Source organism: Lissotriton vulgaris, chromosome 12, assembly GCF_964263255.1.
Source record: "Lissotriton vulgaris chromosome 12, aLisVul1.2, whole genome shotgun sequence".
NCBI classification, from domain to species: Eukaryota; Metazoa; Chordata; class Amphibia; order Caudata; family Salamandridae; genus Lissotriton; species Lissotriton vulgaris.
In genome coordinates, this window is record NC_141700.1 from 28,585,171 (window position 1) to 28,609,300 (window position 24,130).

At 49.5% G+C, this 24,130-nt stretch overlaps 1 protein-coding gene across 6 annotated transcripts in view; it reads right to left on the bottom strand.

Annotated features, from left to right (window-relative positions):
- GATAD2A (GATA zinc finger domain containing 2A) overlaps positions 1 to 24,130 on the bottom strand; it is a 414,177-nt gene that overhangs the window by 352,095 nt on the left and 37,952 nt on the right. Inside the window, exon 1 of one of the 6 annotated variants that reach the window (XM_086946839.1) lies at positions 15,909 to 16,055. The exons of 3 other annotated variants lie outside the window; for them this stretch is intronic. The gene's annotated coding sequence lies outside the window, so the exon portion shown is untranslated. Of the gene's footprint in view, positions 1 to 15,908; positions 16,056 to 24,130 lie in introns of those variants that run through there. 2 more of the 6 variants (XM_086946843.1, XM_086946847.1) reach the window with 2 other exon arrangements.

Sequence of the window (24,130 nt, forward strand, 5' to 3'; positions counted from 1 at the left end):
GAGGTTTGGAATTGGGCCCTGGACCGCAACATCAATCTGTCGGCAGTCCATGTCCCAGAAGCAATCACGAATGTGAGCTACATCAACCATCCCTGGATCAGATATTCCGAGAGTGGGGTCATCCCGACCTGGATTTGTTTGCAACAGATCAGAACCGGAAATGCCAACGCTTTGCAAGCTGGATTCCCCACAAAGACTTGTGCGGGGATGCCCTTTCAATGAATTGGTGTCGAATATTTGCATACGCTTTTCCGCCAATTCCGTTAATTCCCAAGATCATAAGGAAGAGGAGGAGTCAACCATGTCGTCTAATCCTGATTGCTCCAAGGTGGCCCCGGCAATATTGGTTCACTGAGCTTCTCCTCCTCTCGGAGTGCAGGCCAATACAACTGCGTAGAATACTGAATCTCCTGACAGTCTAGAGGGGCAAAGTGTACCACCCGGACCCAATTTCTCTGAAATTATCAGCTTGGCTCCTCAACACAATGAATTCGCCCACTTAGACATTCCACTCAATTGTCAAGAGGTGCTAGCTAACGCCAGAGCACCATCAACGATTAAGACCTACAAACTCAAGTGGAAGCGTTTCTGTGCCTGGTGCCAGACTGTTGATCTGCATCCCATTCATGCTAGACCAGAGCAAATATTACCCTTTTTCCTGCAACTGGCTAAATCGGGTTTGGCGCATTCAACCCTGAAGGTATTTCTGGCAGCCATTTCCCGATTCCGTCAGGACGGATCGAACTCTGTTTTCTTCAAGAATAATCCAGCAATTTTTCAAGGGTCTATTTCGTATGTTTCCTCCGATTCGACGACCACCTCCTGCTTGGCATCTGAATGTGGTGCTAGCCCAGCTCATGAGTCACCCCTTTGAGCCGATACATAAGGTTGACCTTAAGTTTATTACTTGGAAAGTCTCCTTGTTATTGGCTTTAACATCTACCAGAGGGACCAGTGACATTCAAGCATTCACGTCTAAACCGCCCTTTTTACAATTTACCTCTGATTCGGTGGTACTGCGTACCAATCCAAGGTACATGCCCAAAGTCCCATCGGACCTTCATTTAAATGAGCCGGTAATCCTCAAGACATTTTTTCCAAATCCACAAACACCGGCTGAGCGAGCTTTACACTCTTTGGACATCAGGAGATGCCTCAAGACTGTGCAGTGTCCAAACTATTGCTAGATAGATCTCGTCAACAATTGGACTGTGTCATCAACAGGCAGGAAGACCCTTACAGGCCTTACCAAAAGCGCATTCTACAAGGGCAGTTTCCTCTTCGACTGCTGTGTTCGCTGGGGTGCCTCTTGTACAAATCTGCAGAGCTGCAACGTGGTCCAGCAGGCACATGCTTCGGTGGGAAGAGCAGTTCTTCGCAATCTTTTCCAATAAGGTGAGCCTCTGTTCTCCCACCTCCTCTATGCTCTTTTTAGACGCTTTACCATGTCTTCTGCATTTTATCATTATGCATGTATACTATGATACTATTAGCGTCTATGAGCATTAGGGTATGTGTACTGCTATCTATTCTGATTCAGGCATGTGAATCTATGAAAGACACCCCAAATATTGGAGAAGAACAATAGTTACTTACCTGTAATCTGTGGTTCTCCAGTATTGGAAGTATTGGAAGATCAACATCAACACAGTCGACGACCGCGCCGTCGACGACAACCTTGAAGACGGCACCATGGACGTCGACGATTATTCAAATTTCGTTGACGAGGGGAACTTCATCGACGGGAGACTTGTCGACGACACATTTTAAGTCTCCGAAGACAAATTCATCCATTACTCTTAAGTCCTTCCACCCGTTGTCGGGCTCATCGATAGCGAAGAAATCTACTGACTTTACCAGTTGGACCAAGGTTTCACTGTTGCCACCTTCAACTCTGCTGGAAATGCAGTCAGACGATGAGGAATCTGGAGTAGCTTATAATCCATCCGGCTGCAAATAAATAAAGACTCTGATGATGAGGAGTACCAGGAGGTACAGGAAGTCTTTTTCTTGTGACAGAAAAGAGATAGGAGTCTTTTCAACAGTCTTACGACTATGAGGAAGAAGAAGAAGTACAGCAGGAGGTGAGAAAGGAAACTGTTTCTATGCCAATTTCCCTGGATACAGATCCTCGCCATATGATAAACGACTACTATAGTCGTTTCCCAGAGGCGGACACTCCCGCCTCAAAGTCCGTAACAAGTCCTGTTCAGGTTCAAAAGGCTCAGCCTTCACCTCTACCTACGCCTTCAACTCAAACGAGCATTGGAAATGCAATAGGTCTCGCATTAGAAAAGTTGGAGCTATTTGTTTTGTAAATGACAATTTTTTTATGTGTTGGTCTTGAAAATAGTCAAACAAAGATGCAAGCACAGTGAGGGTGAGGGGGCAACGCAGGGGGCAGGATTACAAACGCCATGGGAGAGGGGAGCAATTGTAGTGCGGTGGAAGCATCAAAGGGCTGGGAATGCGTGGAGGGAAGGGGCACAACACGGTGACATGGAGCAAGCTGGCACTGAGCGCGTTCAAGCTTGCAGCCAGGGAAAACAAGGGTAGCAATTTGAAAAGCCCCTGTACAAAATGTCGAGCAAGCTCGACCTAAAAAGATGAGGCAAATTAGTATGCTGCTGCCATGACTATGAAGCAGGGGTCGCCATGCTTGTGCCGGGTGCGACTGGCTGAGTGGTGGAGAAAGTGGATAGGGGCGAGCCCCGCAAGGCACACCTTCTGCACTTTAATTCTGCTTACCTGCGCATTTGCACACATCCTATCTGCTCTTATAACATCGGACCGCACAGCCGATTTAACGCTGTTGCGGGTTGAGCCGGGGGTGAGCCGCCATCTTTAGGGAGGTGCAGGGATCGCGGTCTAGTCTTTCAGACCCTCCCACCCTCTTCCTGTATAAATGTGTATCATTTCCCGTCCGCGCAGCGGGCGGGCGCGCCAAGGGCGTGCCAGTCTGCGCCCGTCCCGCCCATACGGGACCCGGGGCCATACCCCCTGGTCCTTTCACGGGTATTCCTCTTTCATATAACGCCAAACAACTACTTGATCTAAGACCTTCAAGTACTCACATTATGACCTCTTTTAATATGCTTGATCGGTTCCCTCAGCATTGCTCTGACTGTTCTTTTCACTTAGATACCCCTCTCCTTTGTAACAGTCTAAAACGACAGTCAACTATTTCCTCTCCTCCTAGCTTTGTATTCTTGAGTCACAATTGTCGTTCTCTGCCCAAACATAAACAAGAAATTTTTGACTTGTTAATTGATGAAGCACCGGATGCGCTCTTTATTACTGAATCCTGGCTTCATGACATCTCCGGCCCTGTCAGAAATGACCGTCCTAAGAGGGCAGGGGGTGGTGTGGCAATTATATTTAAGAAAAAATATCAACGCCAGTCTGATCCTGCTGTTTTAGTAAGTTGTGAAGCACTGCATTTCAAGCTTGCCCTTAATTCTAAAAATACCCTCACGGGACTCCTAGTGTATCGCCCTCCGGGCATTGTAAATTCTTGGCATACTCAATTCTTGGAATACATTGCATCTGTTCTTACTTCATCTAGCAATTTTCTAATTGTAGGTGACTTGAATTTGCATCTCGATGACCCTACGGATAGTTTGGCAGGTAACTTCATTGCAGATCTAGCCTCTATGAATTTAACCTTTAAACAATAAGGGCCCCACTCATAAAGGTGGTCATCTTTTAGATCCTATTCTTTCTAACACCACTCAACTAGTATGTCTTCCTGCACTGCCAGTTTCCTGGTCTGACCATTACCTCATTAAATTTACTATGACGAGTAATGAAGCACAGTCTAAATACAATCCTTCTGTGAACATCAGGAAGCGTGATTGGAAAAATCTCGATATTGTTGCTTTTAACAAAGTCCTGCTCGACCTTGTGTCTAAATTTCCACTAGACCTGGATGACATGGATGCGGCTGCCAACTCAGTGAATTCCTGGCTTCTTGAGGCTATAAACATCTGCCTCCCCCTTGCCAAAAAGAAAAATAACTGTTCACAAGTCACCTGCCCCCTAGTACAATGAAACCCTTCGTCTTCATAAATCCCAATGTAAAAAACTGGAACGTGCCTGGAGAAAGGACTATTCCATCCCAGCCGGTCTTGTATATAGAAAAGAACTAAAACTAAATCAAGGCTTGTGCTCATACCAGAGCCACCTATGTTAATAATATGATCACTGAAGCTATGAACAAATCCAAAATATTGTTCAAAGTAGTGAGAGATCTTGCCGGCTCACAAACTACTGCTATACCCCCCCTCTCTCCAGCAGTAAATGTGACGAACTTGCCCAGTATTTTATTTCTAAAATTGAAAACATCTACCAGGACATTGCTGCTCATGACGACAAAAATGCCTTAACAAATTCATCCTCGATCATGAATAGTGGAGCAGACTATCTTGTCTCCCACCAAATCATGTTCACCTTCGGCCTCACTGTCGACTTGGCCTGATCTTTCGCCTACTACTCTATTGGAGACCTTAAACAATATTAAGTCTGGTTCCCCCATTGATCCCTTACCTATTTCGATTCTACGCAAGCTAGACCTCCCTCAACTCACTATGATCTGCACCTTACTTAACTTCTCTCTTAGCTCGGCCACGGTCCCTAGCTGTTGGAAGCACGCAATGGTCACCCCGCTATTACAAAAACCTACCGCGGATCCCAATGTTGCTTCAAATTTTCGCCCCATTTCATTACTGCCTGCATTTTCTAAAATTCTTTTGCATCTATCGCATTTTGTAGCAACCAACAATCTTCTTCCCCCTTCCCAGTCTGGTTTTCGTCAGGGTTTCTCAACAGAAACCACTCTTTTAGGAGTGACTGAAAATCTTTGCCTACTATTAGATCGAGGCGAATCGGCTGCACTGATATTGCTTGATCTCAGTGCAGCCTTCGATACTGTATCTCACAGTATCCTCCTGAACAATCTTGCCTCTTTCGGTATTGGCGACAAAGCCTTGCACTGGTTTTCGTCCTTCCTCACTAACCGGACTTTCCAAATTTTTTCTAATACATCTACGTCCAACACTTATGTCTCCCTACACGGTGTGCCCCAGGGTTCTATTCTCAGTCCTCTTCTTTTTAATCTTTATGTTATTCCTTTGGCCCATATTGCTCACTGTTTTGGTCTGAATCTATTCACCTACGCTGATGATTCACAGATTGTGTTCTCCCTATCCCAGGCTGATCTCACCTCTGCTTCATCTTTGCAAACGGGTCTTAGTGAAATTTCCCTTTGGATAAATCGCAATTTTCTTAAATTAAATAGCGATAAGACAGAGGTACTAGTCTTTGGAAACAAACATGATCTTTGGAGCCCGAGACACTGGCCATCGACCATGGGTTCCTTACCCACCCTATCAGAACGAGTGCGCAATCTTGGGGTCATCATTGATATGGATCTATCTATGAAAGACCAGGCCAACAAATTTGCAGCCACCTGTTTTACCATCTTAAGGTGGCTGAGAAAAATCTTTTGGATTTTGCCTTCTGATACCTAGAGATCTGTTGCGACGGCCTTGGTGACCTCCAGACTAGGCTACGGGAACGTGCTCTACCTGGGGTCTACCAGGGCGGTCATACGCCGTCTTCAATTGGTTCAAAATGCTGCTGCACTGCTTCTCTGCGGTTGTCGAAAACACGATCATATCACTGAGCGTCTAAAGGAGCTGCACTGGCTCAATCTCGACTACCGGGTAAAATTAAAGGCACATGTGCCTTATGCACAAGATCAAAATTGGAGTCGCCCCCTCCTATCTTCAGTCCCTCGTTAAACCTTATGTACCTGCTCGATCTCTTCGTTCTTCTTCCCAACACCTTTTTTGTATTCCCAATTTCAGGCTCTCGAGAATGGGTGGTCGCTCTTTTGCCACCTTAGGACCCAAACTCTGGAATTCTCTTCCCTTAGACTTGCGGATGGAGAACTGTCATTCTCTTCCGTAAAGCCGTAAAGACCTGGCTTTTTGTCCAATGAATTTCCCTCTGGATTGTATTTTGCTACCACTGTCTTTCAGCGCCGGGAAACCCTTACGGGTAGCTGTCGCGCTATATAAAATTAATAAATAAATAAATAAAGGCCGCCATTGTAAAAGTTAAAACCTGGCATGGCACTGGGAGGTCGCGGTCACATGATGTTTTTGCTGCACGGCGACTGTTGATACATCTCGGTGTACTGTGTGTGTGCAGTGTTTCTGCTCCTACCTGCCGTAGACACACGCTCTAAGGTAATGGGGGGAGGGGAGGTGAGGAGAGGAGAGTCACCCAGAATGGCCATCCCCTAGCTAACAGTTCTCCTATGAAAAGTGCAAAACTACTGTCAAACCTATGTTTCCCTAGCCCATTCAGGGCCTTATTTTTTCATACAGTGGAATAGGTTCGTTTTTTAGTTTATAAAACGTTACCTTGAATACATGGCTTGTCCACTGTTTATTTTCATGTTTTCACTTGTACATAATGCACGAGACATTTTCTATGTTGATTATCATGGTAATTGTTTGTTTGTTTATTTAAAGTGGCATGAGTAAAGTTATGAGTTGACACTGACGAAGGCGGAAACGCGTTTGTCAAACTGGCTGCAGAAGCGCGAAATAAATAATTTGAAACTGCTTGAACAAAACCATGAAGAATGGCTTTTTTTCGTGCACTCGAGTGAATTGGTTAGCCGTAAATCACAGACCAGGGTTGGGAGTGTAACTGCGCGTTTCACCACGCGCCGAGGAAGCACCCGTAACAAGTGGAGCAACGACTGGTGAAAGTGCGTTGAGGAATATATATATATTTTTTTTTGTATGTGTATATATTTGCTTTTCTTTCAAGGTTATGCTCTTGTTTTATTGATATTCGGTTTGTTCAACGGACATGATTTGTGTAAAGTTTGAAAAGTATTCTAAGATTCTGTTTATTTATATACAAAAATTAGGAGCAGAGCCCACAGTCTGTGAGGTTCTATCCTCGCTATTCTGATACAAGCATGTGAAACTATGAAAGGTTAAATACTTGAGAAAAAACGAGTTACTTACCTTTACACTATGGTTCTCCAGTATTATCTTTCATGGATTCACATGCGACCCTCCCACCTCCCCGTTACTCAGGTAGACCTCTTATCTCTAGATATATCCTTGGCTCTCACTAGGGGCTGGAAATCGGAGGTATGATGGCTCTGCTGGGGAGTGTGATGTCAGGCTGGCAACTGATCGGCTGAGTTCGGTCCAAATAATGAGGTTTGGCAACCAAACATTATGGTCCCCTATGGGACTTTCTATGCAGTGTTTTACGTGAGACTCCCACCATGACGACGGGGAAGATACAAGCATGTGAATGTGTGGAAGATAATACTGGAGAACCATAGTGTACAGGTAAGTAACTAGTTTTTTCAGTTAGGCATTAAGTGATTTACCCAAATTCACAGGATGTCCTGAGTCCCTGCCGAGACTCAAACCTGGTTTCCCAGCTTTGAGGTCGACCACTCTAGCAGTTAGGTCACATCCACTCACCTACATGGGGTTTTATAGTAACCCCACAATGATACCTGGCTGGGATCGAAAGTCGAACTGTCCCATTGCGAGAACTGAACCGCAACTCTACCACAAGCCCTCAGCACCCTAACCCCTCCACCTGCCGGTGCCCTCTCAGCAAACATTGTGTGCCCCCGTCAGTGCCTCCCTCCGGCTCTCAGCGCTATAAACCCTCCACCTACCAGTGCCCTCTCAACAGACACTGTGTGCTCCTCCCTGCACGTGCCTCCTTGGGCCCTCAAGACCATGACTCCTTCACCTGCTGGTGTCCTCTCAGTAGACACTGTGTGCCCCTACCTTTCAGTGCATCGTCTGGCTCTCAGCACCATGACCTCTTGGTCAGGAAAGTGCTCTCCCACCGCTAAACACAGCTGTGAGTTACCTGCCCCAAGCGCTGCCTCCGACGGGGTTCGAGGCCCCTGTGCCCCAGTCATTCGTTTCGCTTCTGCCTTCCTTGGCTGCACCTCGTTCTATTTCTTTTTTTGCCCACTGCATTTTGCACTTTTGCCCTTTGCCTTTCTTTAGCCTTTGTTCCTTCAGCAGATTCTTCTTTCGCCCTTTCTCTGCCGCTGCTGCCCCTCCATCTCCTGTGTTCTCCCCCCTCCCAGCTGTCCCACCCTCCCCCGACCCCTACTTAATGGCAAGCCTGTCTGCGCCCATCCAGGCGGACCAGCTCCAGGGTCCCCGGTCCTCCAACCCACCAGTGTTACAACTCGTCGGCTCCCCACGCACCCATCAACTGCTGGCTCTCTTCACCAAGCAACACCCACAGACCTTTCAACTGCCGCCACTGCCACCACTCCTTCGCCAACCCCCAGTACCCAACCCCACCACACCACACCCCAAACCCTGCAATGCATACCAAACGTCCGCTCCCCCAATAGACACACCACAGAAATCTGGGTCCTCTTCGACAGCACCTCCCCAGACGTTGTTTTCCTCACAGAAACGTGGCCTGATGCAATCTCGGGACAGGACATCGCGATCGCCATCCTCAAAGGCTACGAGATCACCAGGAAAGACCGCCCTGGATGAGGGATCGCAATCGTCCCCAAATCCATTCTCCAGATTAGCAGACGCACCGACTGGCCCACCGACACGATGGAACACCTTCACTTCACAATACAGATCAACTTAACCACCACCCTTTGAGGGACCCTCCTCTACATACCCTGCGGACCATGCACACCTTTCACCGACTCCATTACCAACATCATCACCCAGCAAGCCATCCCCTCCACAGACTACACCTTGCTGGGGACCTCAACTTCCAGTTCGACAACCTCCAAGACCCCAACTCCTCCTCCCTCCTGGACAACATCCTCAACATCGGACTCAAACAGATCATACCAGAAGCCCCGCACTCAGCAGGACACTACCTCGACCCCACCTTCAAAGCAGAAAACACAATCACCTTCAGCCACACCTCCGAACTCTCATGGATGGACCATCATTGGTCCACGGCCAGTTCTCCTGCTCCACTGCCACCGGACCTTCACCACCACCTTGGGCTCCAATACAACCAATGCCCACACCAACCAGACCCTCAAATGCATCCTCATCAATGTGCACACCATACATAAGCATGCCGTGGAAATCTGGAACCTACTCTAATCGCCTTCTCACGGGGACCTGGACCAACGCCACCTCCGTCCGGACATCCACACCGCCATCCTGGACGGATACAAGATCCAAAAGAAGGACTGCCCCAACCACCCGGGAGGGGGCCTCGCCATCGCCTGCAAAGTGCTGTCCGTCTCACCACCTCCAGCAGAACCTTCCCCTCCGCCGAACACCTGCACTTCCAGATCCTGACCAGCCCCAACACCACACTCCGAGGAACCCTCATCTACAAACCCCCCCACGGCCCCGGACACCCTACGCCACCACAGACTTAATCGTACCCCACTACATCGCATCAATGAACTACATACTCATTGGAGACCTCAACTTCCACCTTGACAACACCAGCGTCCCCCCAAATCCACCACCCTCCGCGACAACCTTGGACTCAACCAACTCATCACCACACAGACCCACAGAGCGGGACACACCCTTGACCCCATCTTCGCCGCAGGTAACAGCGTTCACTTTAGCCACACAACGCAACCACCATGGACCAACCACCCCTGCGTACGCTTCACCGTACAAACTCAAGGCACCAAAACCAGCAGCCCGCCCACAATGAAGGAACTGGAGCAAGGTGATTAATGAGCAACTGAACTTCACCCTCACCTGAGACAACCATACCTGGGCATCTGACGCAAACACTGCAGCCAGGACTCCACACTTAGCTTTCCAACTGCGCAGACAAGCTCGCCCCACTATGCAACCCCAGCAAACAGCACCCCAGGAAAGCCGCCTGGTTCACTACTTATCTCCAAAAAGCCAGACGCACCTGCAGACGCCTGGAGAAGAACTAGAGGAACACAAAGACAACCGAAAACCACGCCACCTACAAGGACGCCATGACGGACTACCTTAACCAAATCAGAACCACCAAGAGAAACATCATCCACTCCAAGGAACTCTTCAGTGTCATTCAGGAATTCACAAACCCACGCAGCGAAGCCACAGACATCAGTCCGTTCCAAGACCTCTGCGACAAGCTTGGAACCTACGCCCACCTCAAGATCAAAACACTCCACAACAACTTCATCGCCCACCCACAAGACGCCACAGCCAGCCCCCTACCCCCCGGAGGACGATCACGACTGATGACACAACTATAACCCCGAAGAGCATCCACTCTGGGCCCCCACCGACCCATGTCCCCCACACATCTGCCACAGGAAGCGAACAGAAGTCAGGTCCCTGCTCAAGAAGCCCAAGGCTGACCCCATCGACCTCAAAAACTACCTGCCCATCTCGCTTCTCCCCTTCGCGGCCAAAGTGGCAGAGAAAACAGTCAACAGGGAGCTGACACGATTCATATAAGAGAATGCGGTGCTCAACCCGTCCCAATGAGGATTCCGAAGCAACCACAGCACCGTGACCGCCCTACTCGCCGACACAGACTACCTCTGCACCCTCCTAGACCAAGGCCACTCCGCGGCCCTCATTCTAATCAACCTGTCAGCAGCTTTCAACACAGTCTCCCAACGCACACTAGTCACCAGACTACACAGCCGACATATAAGGAACAGTCCTGGTCTGGATTCGATCGTTCCTCACCGAAATAAGCCAAAGGATCAGACTTACACCATTTATATCCAACCCCATGAAAATCCCCTGCGGAGTCCCACATGGGTCATCACTGAGCCCGACCCTCTTCAACATCTACAAGGCCACTCTTGCAGCCATCATTCGACAACATGGCCTCAACATCATACCCTACGCAGACACCCAGCTCATCTTCTCCCTCAGAGAGCCCACCACCGCAAAACTCAACGTCCAGAAAGGAATGCAAGACGTCGCAGTCTGGATGACAAACAGCTGCCTCAAACTCAATGCTGAAAAAAGACAGGATGTCCTTGGAACCACCCCATCAGAATGGGACAACGCCTGGTGGCCCACCGCCCTCGGAAACTCAACTATCCCCTCAAACCATGCCAAAAACCTTGGCAACGTACTAGACTCATCATTCACCATGAACCGAGAGATCAACACCATCACCTCCAGCTGCTTCGACACCCTCCGCAAGACCTTCAAATGGAACGCCCCTGAATCAAGAAAGATAGTCAACCACGCACTCATCACCAGCAAACTGGACTATGGAAACGCACCCTACGCCGACAAACTGGGCCCTACTCCGCAAACAATACGGAACACTGCGGCCAGACTTGTCCTACCCCGGCACAAACATCAGCCAACACCTACGGAGACTCTACTGGCTCCCCGTAGAGAAGAGAGTCACCTTCAAAGTCCTCACTCACACCTACAAATGCCTACACAACAGCGGACCTAAATACCTCAACAGAATCAACTTCCGCGTAGCCAAAAATAACCTCCAATCTCACACTGGCTGGAAACCCCGAGCAACCGTAGAGCCAGAGCAGGCGGAAGATCATTCTCTCACATTGCAGCCAAGGCTTGGAACGAACTACCGGCAGACATCAGACATGCCCCCCTCCCTAAACACCTTCAGGAAGACCCTCAAGACCTGGCTCTTCGGCTGAACAGATCTGTTTCCACCCCCTCCCTCCCGGCGCCTTGAGACCCTCATGGGTGAGTAGCACGCTTACAATCTCCCAGATTGATTGATCACTGCTTCCGCTTTACCTTCAAAACCATAATCACCCGCAAACGACAACAACGGTTCCACAGCAGAAATTAGAACAAGATCCCCACGACCAGCTCACCACCTCTCAGCAGTTCCGCTCCCACCGCCACGGACGACGCCTCTACTGCTGCTGTCCAAACCCTGCACAATTGGCTCACCGACTGCGCAAACACCATCACCCCCTCAAGAAAACTAACAACCCACACGCCAAGAGAGCCCGCTGGTTTTCTGTTGAACTCCCGAGTCTCAAGACGAACCTACAGATGCATTGAAAAGATATAGAACTCCAAAACTGCCACAGACCTACACAACTTCAAAGCAGCCACCACCACAAGCTCAGACACACAAGAAAGAAAGCACTCCAGGACAGACTCTCCGCCCACGCAAACAGCAGCAAGGAACTCTATGGCATCATCAAAGAGTTTGCACAACCCAACAGTAAGCCTACCAGCATCCCCTCCTCCCAGGATCTCTGCAACAGACTCAGCACCTTCTTCCACCACAAAAACAGGACCATCTACGACAACTTCGACAACAACCCACGCACAATCCCACTCCCACCATCCGACACCACGCAACCTACACTCGACAACTGGACCGCCCTCTCTATCGATGAGGGGAGAGGAGTTGGCCTAACGGCTAGGGCTGTCAACCTCGAATTTGGGGAACTGGGTTGGAGTCTCGGCAACGACGCTGAACAGCCTGTGATTCTGGGAAAATCACTTAGTCTCCCTGTGCCTACCAAAAATGAATGTGTCCTCATGTAACGCAACTGGTGCTATGTAAAGCGCTCCGATACCCAATACTTTCGGGTCAAGTTTGCTATATATAAAACTCTTTAAAATAAAACACTTTTTTCAAGATGACAACCTGAAGACCATGAGGTCAAGCCACTCTGGTGCACCGTTGGACCCCTACCACAAAGCCGCCAACATCGCCCAGAGCTTTGACTAATCATCAACCGCTCCTTCCCTGACAACTGCAAACATGCAGAGATCAACGCTTTTCTGAAAAGATCCTCAGCTGACTCCACAGACCTGAAAAACTTCAGACCGATCTTTTTACTCCTGTACCCAGCAAAAGTTATTGAAAAAAGATGTCAACAGCCAGCTTGCTTCCTTCATAGAAGAAACAACATCTTCGACTCCTCCCAATCCGGTTTCAGGAAAAACTACAATCACCGAAACTGCCCTCGTCGTTGCAACAGAAAGCCGCTCCCTCCTTGACCGATGAGAGACTGTGGCCCTCATCCTCCTGGACTTCAAGTAAGAAGGAGAAACCCTTTTTCTGAAAAGGGAGGGGTATTGTGTAAGCAAAAGTAAGAATTCCCTTTTCATATATTGAGAGAAGAGACTTAGGTCTCTGGGGGGGTTCAAGGGAGGGGCGCAGGGTGAGCCAACAAACGTATCTCAAGTTGCATACAGATTGACAAATTCACAATCAATTGTAGCTAGCCTTAATTAACAAAAATCTTGAATATCAGCGCCTCATCCTCCTGGACCTTTCCGTGGCCTTCGACACTGTATCTCACTACACCCTGGCCCGACAATACACAACTCAGGATTCTGGCACAAGGCCCTCAACTGGATCCGGTCATTCCTATATGGCAGAGCGCAAAGGGTTGGACCCCAAACCGATCACCTGCGGAGTACCTCAACGGTCTTCCATAAGCCCCACCCGTGTTCAACATCTACATGGCCCGCTCGATCCTATTGTCAGTTCCTATGGACTCAACATAGTATCCTACGCAGACAACACTCAACTAATCCTCTCTTTATCCAACAAACCCCACATATCCAAACACAACTTCCAAGAAGGAAGGGAAGCTGTCGCCAGGGGGATGAAGAACAGCTGCCTACAACTCAACTTAACTGAAGTACTCATCATAGGCACCAATGAACGACAGCTGGTGGCCCCCCACCCTCGATAATCCCCCTCCCCATCTGACCATGCACACAGCCTCGGAATCATCCTGGACTCTGAACTAAAAATTAACCAGCAGCAACGCACTCTATGCTGGGATCAACAAAACCTCACCAGCGAACTCCAGAATGCCTCTGCCAGACTAGTAATCAACCTATCTCGCCACATCCCTAAAAATCTGCTGGCACTATATTGGCCCCCAGCCGAAAAGAGAATCACCTTCAAGGTTCTCAACCACAAAGTCCTCCGCAAAACCGGACAGGCCTAACTTAACCACCGCCTCTCGTTCCACGCAACCCAGAGATCCCGCCACTAGCCCAGCTCTCCCTAGTCCTGGTGCAGCGCATCAAGAAAAGCAGAACAGGAGGACGGTCCTTCTCCTTCCCCGCAGCTAAGGCATGGAACACCCTACCCCCCCCCCACCTCCGACAGACACCAACACCCTCCAAGTTCATGATGGACCCAAAGACCTGGCTCTTCGACGAACCCTAATGAACATCATTGAGCTGTGCCCCCTGCCCCCCCGCGCCTCGAGACCCTACAGGTGAGTAGTTGCGTTTCACTAACCCTGATTGACCTGCAGATCCCATGTGCACCTAGCTGTCAGTGTCTCCCTCGGGCTCTCAACACAATGAACCCTCCACCTTCCAGGGCCCCGTATCAGGCACCATATGCCCCTACCGGTCAGTGCCTCCTCTGGCTCTCAGCGCTATAAACCCTCCACCTGCTGGCGGTCTCTCAGCAGACACTGTATATTCTCGTCTGTCAGTGCCCCCCCTCCCCCCCCCCCCAGGGCTCTCAGCACCATGTACCCTCCACCTGCCAATGCCTTCTCAGCAGACACAGTGTGCCCCTACCGGTCAGTGCCTCCTCGGGCTCTGAGCACCATCAACCACTCCACCTGCCAGTGCCTCCTCAGCAGGCACCAGGTGCACCTGTCAGTGCCTCATCGGGCTCTAAGCACCATTAAGCCTCCACCTGCCGGTGCCTTCTCAGGAGACACAGTGTGCCCCTACCGGTCACTACCTCCTCGGGCTCTCAGCACCATCACCCACTCCACCTGCCAGTGCCTCATCGGGCTCTAAGCACCATTAAGCCTCCACCTGCCGGTGCCTTCTCAGGAGACACAGTGTGCCCCTACCGGTCAGTGCCTCCTCGGTCTCTGAGCACCATCAACCACTCCACCTGCCAGTGCCTCCTCAGCAGGCACCAGGTGCACCGGTCAGTGCCTCATCGGGCTCTAAGCACCATTAAGCCTCCACCTGCCGGTGCCTTCTCAGGAGACACAGTGTGCCCCTACCGGTCAGTGCCTCCTCGGGCTCTGAGCACCATCACCCACTCCACCTGCCAGTGCCTCCTCAGCAGGCACCAGGTGCACCTGTCAGTGCCTCATCGGGCTCTAAGCATCATTAAGCCTCCACCTGCCGGTGCCTTCTCACGAGACACAGTGTGCCCCTACCGATCAGTGCCTCCTCGGTCTCTGAGCACCATCAACCACTCCACCTGCCGGTGCCCTCTCAGCAGGCACCAGGTGCACCCGTCAGTGCCTCATCGGGCTCTAAGCACCATTAAGCCTCCACCTGCCGGTGCCTTCTCAGGAGACACAGAGTGCCCCTACCGGTCACTAACTCCTCGGGCTCTCAGCACCATCACCCACTCCACCTGCCGGTGCCCTCTCAGCAGGCACCAGGTGCACCTGTCAGTGCCTCATCGGGCTCTAGGCACCATTAAGCCTCCACCTGCCGGTGCTCCTCAGTCGGAGGCAGCCCTCCCTGCCCTCGGGCCGGAGTGTCCCTCCTGCTCCCGGGGTCGGGAGGTGGCCATTCCACAGTCCGAAAATCGATCAGAGACACGAGGGGTGCCCCATTGCATTTGGGGGGCTGGGGTTATAACTAAAGAGGGAGGATTAAGGTCCCAATACACAACACACATGGTAAGATGCATTGGTATGGTGGGGAGGAGGTGGTGTGTGTGTGGGGGGCGTTATCACACCCCCTCCCCGGGAAGAGCTCAGAAACCCTCTGGTGAGGCAGCTAACCACCAAGAGAAACACCCCGCGGGGCCCCCCGGGCATCCCTGGGCAGGGCACGGAGGTCAGCCCAGGCCCCAGTGGAGGAGGAGCCCAGGCCCCAGTAGTGGAAGGGGGGAACCGGCCACCCCCCAGCACTGCCACGGGCACACCCCCGAGCACCCCTCCCTGCCCACATCCAGCCCCCTCTTACCCAGGGCTGCAGCCGGACAGGGACCCCCGAATCGGACTCCCCTTCCCCCGCTTCCGCCGCCGCCGCCTCCTCCTCCGCCGCCGCTGGCAGATAATGCGCCCCTCACACATGGAGCCGCGGCGTCACATGGCCACGGAAGACAGACTGGAGGAGGGAGGGAGGGGGGGGGGGCAGCGGCCAGAAGACAGACCAGGCCCTAGACAGCGACGACAGACTGCGGGGCCGTGGAAAGCAAAGACAGACTGAGGCGTCCGACCATGGACAGCGAAAACAGACTGCAGGGGGCCAAGAGCAAGCAGCCCCCTCTGGGTTTAGTAACTGGACGGCGGATCTCACTAAAGAGAAACACTGCCCGCTTCAACAATTCTTCCATGGGGGTGTACATTCCAAACTAGTCATTTCAAACAATATTATTTTCGACTTCATATTTGTTTTCAGCGAAAGCAATGGAGCTAGAAGCGGTTCAGTCCTGTTCTTGGAGTACTGGGGTGCTTGCCATTCCCACAGACATCCTTCCTTCCTACCATTCCTTCCACTGCGTCCAGAGTTCAGGACAAGAGCGTTTTAAAGTCTTCCTCAAGGTTAAGTTCCCAGAGTAATAGTTTGAATTTTGATCAATTCGTCTTTATAGGTACCCTTAATTGCTAGTCTTATGTTATACCGATCATCTCAAAATATATTCCTACTTTTATGGCACTGCTTCAACGGAGACTGCAATTCTCTAACGAATAAGATGAGGTATACATTGCAGTAGTGATAGTCTTCATTCCGCTTCTACATTCCGGAAGCTTGATGTTATTGGACAAACTAAGTATTCTGTAGTTAATGCAATTCTGAATTAAGTGTCAAACACTGACGTTTGATGGCACAGGCTCCTTCTAAAGATGGCCGCCACGTTAACGACTACTAGCCTGGGCATTTTGTTCAGTTCAGTTTCATTTTGCCATTCAGCAGCTCTGACGTCTGCTATCTTCAGAGCATGCGCACTCTACACTACGCCAGGCCCGTGCCCGCTGGCCGTGAGGGCATTAAGGAGCCTGCCCCGAAGATCTCTTAAAGGGACAGGCACAGCGTACTGGAACCAGATAGATGGGTTGCATAATACTGTGCTCTCCCTCCTCCCACCCGCGAGTGCAGTGCTTGAGGTGAGAGAGACAGAGCTTCACTCAGCCCCTCCCCGCGTCACTCCCGCCCCTTCCATAACCCCCATCAGTCCACCCCACACCTTTCCCATTCACGTCTTACACGGAGCTGAGACACACAGGTCACTGCTCTTTACCCATCCGAGAGACAAGTCAAGTGACAAATCGAAGTTACTTCAATCACAGCCACTCGACCCCACCCTTCCACAGCACTCACTCAGACCCATCTCCCAGGCACTTCTTAACTCCCATATCCCCAGCTCTCCCAACTGACATGTACTTTACCCCTCGATATGCCCCTACCCGGATAGGTGCTTCGGCAGCCACTCTTGTTCCTCGTTTACCTTTCCTGTGCACACAAACCTATCAAATGCCCCAAACAGTAAAGAGGCTACGGCCACTCTTATTATTCCCATATTCTTAAAATCAGTCCCATTCACCACCGCGTCCACCCTTTCCCTCCCATCATGACCCTAGTCTGTCCAACATCACAGCACACACTCTTCCCCCTCATATTTCCACACCCAATAAAAACATATCTACTTTCCAGAACCTGCATACTATTCCTGCCCTAAGTTCCCCAGCCACTCCTTCACTAACACCTAGGTAATGCACCCACCACACAGCTCCACTGAGGCACCCACCACACAGCTCCACCGAGGCACCCACCACACAGCCCTACCGATGCACCCCCCACACAGCTCCACTGATGCACCCCCCACACAGCCCCACCGATGCACCCACCACCCAGCTCCACCGATGCACCCACAACACAGCTACACCGATGCACCCACAACACAGCTACACCGATGCACCCACAACACAGCTACACCGATGCACCCACAACACAGCTACACCGATGCACCCACAACACAGCTACACCGATGCACCCACAACACAGCTACACCGATGCACCCACAACACAGCTACACCCACAACACAGCTACACCGATGCACCCACAACACAGCTACACCGATGCACCCACAACACAGCTCCACCGATGCACCCACAACACAGCTCCACCGATGCACCCACCCCACAGCTCCACCGATGCACCCACCCCAAAGCTCCACCGATGCACCCACCCCAAAGCTCCACCGATGCAGCGACCACACAGCTCCACCGATGCAGCGACCACACAGCTCCACCGATGCAGCGACCACACAGCTCCACCGATGCAGCGACCACACAGCTCCACCGATGCAGCGACCACACAGCTCCACCGATGCAGCGACCACACAGCTCCACCGATGCAGCGTCCACACAGCTCCACCGATGCAGCGTCCACACAGCTCTACCGATGCACCCACCACCCAGCTCCACTGACACAGCTCCACCAACACAGCTCCACCGATGCACCCACCACACAGCTCCACCAATGCACCCACCACACAGCTCCACCAATGCAGCCACAACACAGCTCCACCAATGCACCCACCACACAGCTCCACCAATGCACCCACAACACAGCTCCACCAATGCACCCACAACACAGCTGCACGATGCACCCACAACACAGCTGCACGATGCACCCACCACACAGCTGCACGATGCACCCACCACACAGCTGCACGATGCACCCACCACACAGCTGCACGATGCACCCACCACACAGCTCCACCTACACAGCTCCACCGATGCACCCACCACACAGCTCCACCGATGCACCCACCACACAGCTCCACCGATGCACCCACCACACAGCTCCACCGATGCACCCACCACACAGCTCCACCGATGCACCCACCACACAGCTCCACCGATGCACCCACCACACAGCTCCACCGATGCACCCACCACACAGCTCCACCGATGCACCCACCACACAGCTCCACCTACACAGCTCCACCGATGCACCCACCACACAGCTCCACCGATGCACCCACCACACAGCTCCACCGATGCACCCACCACACAGCTCCACCGATGCACCCACCACACAGCTCCACCGATGCACCCACCACACAGCTCCACCGATGCACCCACCACACAGCTCTGCGGAGGCACCCACCACACAGCTCCACCGATGCACCCACCACACAGCTCCACCGATGCTCCAACTAAGCTCCACCAATGCACCCACCACACAGCTCCACCAATGCACCCACTAAGGTCCACTGATGCACCCACCACTCAGCGCAACCACAGCATCACTCAGCGCAACCACAGCATCACTGGTTCAAATATGTTCTTTCAATGTTTCAAGTTGTTTTCAAGCTTTCACGCTTTATTACAAATCACAAAAAGATGTTAATATTTCACTTCTGTTCTTGCATTTTCGTCACAATAAAAAACACTGAACATAATCTTCACAAAAGTTATTTACAAAAGTTTAAGCTATTGCCACTACAAATTAAATAAATTATTTAAGTATTAATTATTTAAAAAAAATTTAAAGCTGTTGTTATTTGTAATATCAGTACATCCAAGTCATGTAAATACAAAACATGTTGCATTACAAATGCTATAGCTGTCACATTTGCAAAAGTTATAACTATTGGCATTGTAAATGACAAAGCTATTAATTTAGCTATTTTAAAAAATAACACATACATAAAAAACATGTCATTTATAAGAGCAATAGCTCAAACTTTCCTAATGTGAGCCCTATTGCATTTCCAATGCTTGTTTATCTAGCTAGGAGTGTGTATCAAAAGGGGAAGGACTCCAAATATTCTTCAAACCTCTGCTCCCATTTCGGATAATCACACTTTTACACGTGGCCTAGCTAGCCAGAATAGTATGTTTGGTAATCGCATTAGATTGCATTTTTAAAAGGGTTTAACATAACTAATGTTAAAATAAGTCTAGACAGATTTAAACATTGGAAATGTAACAGAATTATTGTAAAAATAAAGTCTGGGGGGCCCCGATTATTTTATTTTGTACTGGGGTGGGGCGCAGCATTGAAAAGTTTAAAGACCACAGCACTATAGGCACGCCTTTCCTTGTCCCAGTTGCCCATGCCTTACTCCGCAATACCCCCACGCCACCGTTTACAACCTCCTTTTTCCTCTCAAACGCTTCGCTGTTTTGCCATCGCTTAGACAATTTCTCTTAGATGAAGGGTATTTGGAATGGTGCACCATAAACGTTTCTTAACCAAAGTCAATAGGAAAAAGAGTCTGGCAATATGCTCTTTTTAGTCATCTCCTTCATGAAGTAAACCCAAGTTCACTACATCAATAAGAAACATCCAGCCAAAGCGTTTCGTTCAGTGAAGTTCGTCAGGGCTATTTAGGATAAGGGTCAGAATAGTAAGTCCAATAAGATCCCAGGCCTCTTCAGTAGAGGGGTGTAGCACCTGTATGGCTAATGTATGCCCCACTCGTCATAAACAGAGCTCGTGACTGTAGAAGTAATGGAGCCTCATATTTGTGCCACAAGTTTGATAGCCCGTAAGGATGCTTTGTGATATTGTCTGCACGTCTTCGCACCAACCCCTCTACTGAAGAACATCTTGCAGGACTCTTTTTCTTATTGACTGGATAAGAAACGTTTATGGTGCACCATTCCAAATACCCTTCATTTCTGTTCTGCGTTTGGAGTTGCACCTAACAACGGCAGGAACAGCTGTGCACATCTTTTGGATTTAGAAGAAATGGTACGGTGAGGTGCGGCTCGTAAAGTCCGCCGTTGTTGTGCTTTATTACTAGTGTTTCTTGGATATTACATGTTCCCACCATAGCCGCACCTTTTACATGTTCCCTGCCACTCCCCCTTCTCTAGCTTCCAACACACCTTCCCCACTAGGACCTTCTCGCACACATATATCCGATTAACTATGCTAACCTTTAACTACCCATTTATCAGACAACTTACTTTAATTCTCTATTCTATTATCCACTTATTTTATCTATCTTTTACGTTTCGAAAGGCCTTGATCTTTGCATTTCGAGCAAAGGATGATAGCAGCCCTGACTACCTTAAGCACAGGCTCAGGCCATATCAACAGGAGCAGACGCTAATATCTAACCCCCATCAGCTGCTTTGCGTCCCACGTTATGTTAAGGTACGCCAAGGTGGTAGATCCTTTTCGGTGAGGACCACAATACTGTGGAACTCTCTACCAGCATGTTTGCGTCACCTTGACTCGGAACCTAAGTTCAGGAAGGCCTTAAAAACGTGGCTTTTCAACTAGGGATAATGAATATCAGTTGTATGCTCGCTGTTGCAGTCTCTGTAGCGCTGGGAAACCTCTGATGGAGTTAGCTGCACGCTTTAGAAATGCTTTATTACTATTATTCCTAGAATGTGATGTTTTACATTATTGTAATGTTCGGTTTCAAATTTATGAATGTTTCTTGATATAGCAAATATATATTATATGTATGATGATAATTATGTACACTTCAATAGTTTGTTTATATTGTCTTGTAGCTTAACCTCATTGAAATCTTATTGAATTTAAAAGGCCCCACTTTCCCTCTACTAGTTCGATACCAAACGCTTTCCCTTCTCTTGGGTACCCCATGTATTGGTTCCCCTCTTTTAGACACTGAGTATGCCTCTTAGCCTCTTCTTTCTACTAGTTTATCTCATCCCTCTTTCCTAACACCCATACCCACCTATTTCCATCTTCTATCTTTTCCATACAATTCTTCCCTAGCTACTATTCTGCTGATTCACATAATCTATCCCAGCTAGTCTTCCTTCCCCTCCGAGCTCTCCTGCATCCCCTCCTCCCAGGTACTTTTGCTGCTATTAGTCACTACATCACATCATTAGAAAACCCATCTGCAACTTCATATCCCATCTCAATAGCCCTCAACCAGCCATTATCTTCTAACAGCTCCACTCAAACACTTATATGCCTTAAAGTGCCAAATCACTCCTTATTCCTACCGAATACCCCCAAATCCGACTACTTTAATAGCTCCCCTATAACCAGTTCTCTCATACTGCACCTCTGCTAAGCCTTCCCCTTCCTATAACTTCCCACTAACACCACCTTTCCTCCTATAGATCCCCTTTAGACCCCCTCTCCCATCTCAAAGCTTCAACAACAATGCCCTCAGCCATCGCCTCTCCTAGCACTTATCCAGCCACTCTTCACTCCATCAGATCCCAATATAATCACATGTGAAGCGGGCTCAACATAAGCATAGAATGGCTGAAATGTAATTTATTCTCGTGTAGACATGTAGAGTAGATATGTACAACATGCAACAAACTTAACCAATTTGGTTATTGGCAGCAGTTTAGATGTGTGAAAACAAAAACTACACTTGACAGCCTAGAAAGTATAGGGCTTGAGATACCATAGCAGATAAGCCAGGCAAGGGCCTGTTTCTTAGACGATATAGATCACATTCAACTTATTTGAAGTACTCATTTCGTCAAGTTGTGAGGGCTGAAAGGCAAAACAATCTGCAACTTCCTTCTGTGTCCAGTACATATTTTCTACAATAGGTGCGTTACCTAGCTTTTTCCGTGGCTTGGAGTCATGTTAACATGCTGGGCATGAATCTGTTAAGTCATACTGTACACTTCAAGCATGAAGATAGCTCATGATTAAAGTGGCAGCTTATGGACTACTCTGGACCCGAATGTGCAGTTCAGGTGACCTTTGGCTACAGTCACCAAGGAGCAGAGTAAAATACCCAAAACCGAGTAGATAGATTTGTTGCCAAAAATATGTATATTAGAAATTTCACTGCATTCCTTTTCCCCACGAGGTCTATCTATGCAGTGCCTCCTAAAAACGCAAGGAGATACATATGGAGTGATAACCTAACGGGCGATGGAAGTAATAACATTAGAACCAACAAAGAGGGTTATGTCAATAGTTCGTTCCTTTCATTTTCGAGATATTGTATTCCCTTTTAAACAGGCATGGTGTACACAGCCCGACGCCACCTAGTAGCAAAGCAGAGCTCTCCCAGTTTTTGGGAGGAAAGATTCAGCTGTCCGAATAGGTTTTCATTTGACAATGTTTTCGAACCAGATACATTGGAAATTATAAAGCTCCAAGCAGAGGCGCAAAGTAGCACCCTACTCTGATGTGTGAGACCGTGATCAATATTTTTTTTAAGTCTGATACTGGGTCTCTTCTGCCTGAGGCAAGGGTGGGCACCGGAGGCCACTGATTTAAGACTGAATCCCAGCTTCTGTTCATGACCATAGAAAGTGATCTTGTGCAAGCCATGTTACATTTACTTTTGCAACCAGTTTGAAAGCCACTTTTGCTTAGTTTAGAAAAGTCAAAGCCCTTTTGTTACATTTATAATCTCTGCTCTAAGCCTACAGCTCGATTTCACCTAGACAACTTGTTTTCAGTTCAGGGCAAACATTGCCATTTAATTCAAGTGAAAAAGAACTACAAGCTCAAAAATATATTAAAAGTTGAATGAACGTCCTGACCCAGAAACCTGCCCTCTGACGAGACCAATTCGTAGGGTCATTCAAGACACTCGGTAAACTCGTGCTGCGTGTATACAATTTAGCTTAAATCGCTGCATCAGGTGTGGCCCATGTTTCAATATTAGCCAAGTTCTGCCATGTCAGCGAGCAGGCCTAGCACCAGGAAGACTCTATAGGCTGGGTGTGTCATTGAGTTACGGCCTGGGTGCCTGGAAGGGAAGGCACCCGCTGCAGTGCATTCATGGCACTCCAGGGTAAGGGGCATGGGCGGCTGGTCCCGTCGTGCCGGCTTTCCCAGCTCAGGGCGGGTTGGAAGAGAGGTGAAGGGGAGGCTAGTCTGCACATGCTAGGTAGAAGAAATTGAAGCCCCAATGACTGGTTCAGAACCTGCAAGATATCCTACGTTCTCATTGTCATTTATGATGGAGTGCAACCCTCTGCGGGTTACTCGTCTCCAGTAACACCTCTAAAGATACCAAGCAAGGAATTGGACAAGCTTACAGTCTGACACCATAGACTCCAGTTAACAAACGGAAGAATAAACCAAACAAGACACACACCCATAGAGAGTCCTAAAAAGCCTGGACTTGCAGGGACCCATTTTGGCACGAACTCCAGAACATCCAGGAAAGACTAGGGTTCAGAAGCCACCTGCTCGGGCAACACCCATTCCTGCATTGGAGTAGCCGGGCTCTAAGCTTTGGTAAGGCGCTTTT